Here is a 3,018-nt window from a genome sequence, read left to right as displayed (position 1 = left end):
TATATATATGAAAAGAGCTTTCACAAAGATAGTGGGATGAGCTCAAAATTACACAGGAGAATAAAACATCCTCACGCCCCGAACATAACAGCACCTACCAAAACTACACAAACCCCTCCTGTTACAATAAACGCTTAAAAATACAATCTCAGCAGGACAAAATTCGGCCAGCAAAACAACACAGATCGAACCTCCCCTAAAGAACAAAAACACAACCAAAACATGAGATTCTTGTTAGCATGAAATCAAATAGGGAAAAATGGAATTCAATTAAAAGGGAAAAATGGAATTTTGGGGAAAAAGGGTTTTGTGGGTTCAGCAAAAAATCAAAAACGAAAATGGAAAATATTAACTCACCTTGATCCTTTTTAGCTTCTATTGAAGGATTTGAGAAGAAAAAGATACATGCAAAACTTCAATTGCTCAAAAATGGAGGTTTTGTGAGGTATGGATGAGAGAGAGTATGGTGTCGCAATTGAGAGAGAAGATGGAGCACACGTTCAGTTTTTTTTTTTCTTTTTCTTTCTAAGTTTCAATATTGTACACTATGTAATAGAGAATGAAATGACAACATGTTCTCCGAGAAACATTGTCCTCGGTACTTCCTCCGTATGTAATCTTGAAAACCGTGTTAAACTGATTATGCAGCTGGTGGAGCAGAGATTCCTGACACGTGCATACCGAGGAAATTGTTCCTCGGAAAACCCTTATTTTAGCGAGAAACCAAGATTCCTCGGAATTTTTTGGTCGGAATTCCTTTCATTTCTTGTAGTGATAGCTCATGATCATATTTATTAGGATCATTATGAAAGTCAAACACGAGCTTATGCCAAACCTGGATTGCTTTTGGGAAATCACGCAACAAATTTAAAATGGTTTCCAACGATGTACCAAACCTATAACAAGAAGCATCTTTAGACATATGACGAGCACACCAAACCTTATTTGTAGGGTTAACCAAAAGTAGGGAGATTTAGTGGTATAGGTTCATGAGATAGATGGATTCCACAAGACGATGTCATCAAATTCACTATTTAGAAATATACTCTCCATATCCATCTTTATATCTTGAATAAGACGTGTGGATATGATATAACAGTTCCACACCCCATTGTGATAAATGTAATTGATATGGCGATTAGTATTGTATTGTTCAACATGAGGAAATCACTCACAAAAATGATCATAGGGAAGCAATTTTTCATACCACATAGAGATGTCTCCTCTTCCAACAAGTGAAAAGAATCTCTGACTAAGAACATATGTTGCTTTAACGATAGAAAACCATGAATATGGGTAAGTTTTACTAGCTTCCACTTGTACGATGTGAGTTTCCTTAATGTATTTCCTCGTGATTAATTGGACACATAACTTGTTAAGAATATGAATAAGGGGGAAAAGGTTATGTTCACATTTAGAGCTTATGAGAACTTGTGTGGTTTTGGGTCATGCTTGTTCTTGCATTTTCATGAAGTTGTTGTTGAATTAATTTGAATTTCGTGCTCCATTAATTGTGGTTAGTTTGAATATGTTAGAAGTGATATAATCATGTTGTTGTTGCATTAAAACCTATGTTTGGTTATGATAAGTTGAAGTTTAAGTGTTTTTAGCTTAATTGCATGTAAATCATGAAGTTGTTGATGAATATTGCTCAATCTATGTTCTATCTCTTTGTTGTGACATTGAATATGTTTATGTGGTGGGATTATGTTTGGGTGTGGGTAATTATGTGAAAAAAATGGGTTTTGAAATCATGAGATTTGAATGATTAAAGTTCATGTTAATTAATGGTAAAATGAGTAGAATTAAGTTGGTTATGATGGAATTTATTTATAAATGATTATATGACATTAATATGATGATTTGGGTGTGTTTGGGGTTGGTTTAGAAGCCTTGGAAGAGCTTAAAGTGGTGAAAATCATGTTTTTGAAAGAAGCTGAATTTTTGGACTGAAGCATGTGCACGGTCGTGCTCTTTAGGTGCACAGTCCGTGCTCAGTTTTTGGGCTTTTCTCTAAACTTGGGAAATCTATTCTTTTCACCATTTTTCGCTCCGAACTGGGTCTTGGTGTAAACATGAAAGTTGTAGATATGGATGTTAGCTTTAAGTTGGATTTGGTTTGACTCCATTATCATTTCAAGATCTAGAGTTCTGGTCAAAATACGACACGTAGGTCATGATGCATTTTCATGAAACTTCAGCATAACTTTTTCAGTGAACCATAAATATTATAAATGCCATTTGGTTTGCAAGAAATCAAATCAGATTAAATAGCAAGAAAATCCACTGGAAAAGCTCTATTGCTTCAATCATTGCTTTTGTTTCTCATGCAGGAACCTTTCTAAAACAACCTCTATTTCCATGACAGACTCCACTCTCCTTAAGAAGTTTGATATCAATCTCCATCCACCTAGACCTCCTAAAATTATAGAAGTTTTGTGGCATCCCCCTATTGCTCCTTGGATCAAATGTAACTCTGATGGATGCTCTACAGCTAACTCTACCTCTTGTGGAGGAATTTTCAGAAATGCTAGTTCTGACCTGATCTTGTGCTTTGGTGAGAACTTAGGAGAAGGTAATGCTTTTCAAGCTGAATTATGTGGAGCTTTGAGAGCAATTGAGATTTCTCATCAAAAGGGATGTCATCATCTTTGGCTTGAGCTTGATTCTGCAATGGTGGTGCATGTTCTAAACAAAAACTCTGGTGCCTTGTAATTTAAGGAAAAAGTGCTATAATTGCAAGAACCTGCTAAGTTCTATGAATTTCATTGTATCTCATGTTTTCAGAGAGGGTAACCATTGCGCAGATGGTTTAGCAAACATTGGTCTTTCCTTAAATGCTTTCACTGTCTGGCACACCATTCCTAGTAATTTGCAAGATGTTTACTTTAAGAACAAATTAGGGTGGCCTAACTTTAGGTTTGTTCCTTTTTTATGGGGTTTTCGCCTGGTCCCCTCGGTTGTATCTTTTCGTTTCTTTATCTATATATTGGGTGGTAATAGCTCCATGTTGTTCTA

The 3,018-nt window shown here is 35.7% G+C and overlaps 1 long non-coding RNA gene across 1 annotated transcript; it reads left to right on the top strand.

Annotated features, from left to right (window-relative positions):
- The first annotated feature begins 780 nt into the window (after positions 1 to 780).
- LOC146930593 (uncharacterized) lies at positions 781 to 3,018 on the top strand. The gene is made up of 2 exons (XR_015008345.1): positions 781 to 1,296; positions 2,334 to 3,018. It is a non-coding gene; the product is annotated as an uncharacterized LOC146930593 (long non-coding RNA).

This window comes from Medicago sativa, chromosome 4 (assembly GCF_051527215.1).
Source record: "Medicago sativa cultivar Bolivia chromosome 4, Bolivia_mono, whole genome shotgun sequence".
NCBI classification, from domain to species: domain Eukaryota; kingdom Viridiplantae; phylum Streptophyta; class Magnoliopsida; order Fabales; family Fabaceae; genus Medicago; species Medicago sativa.
This window is presented reverse-complemented; position numbering and strand designations above follow the sequence as displayed.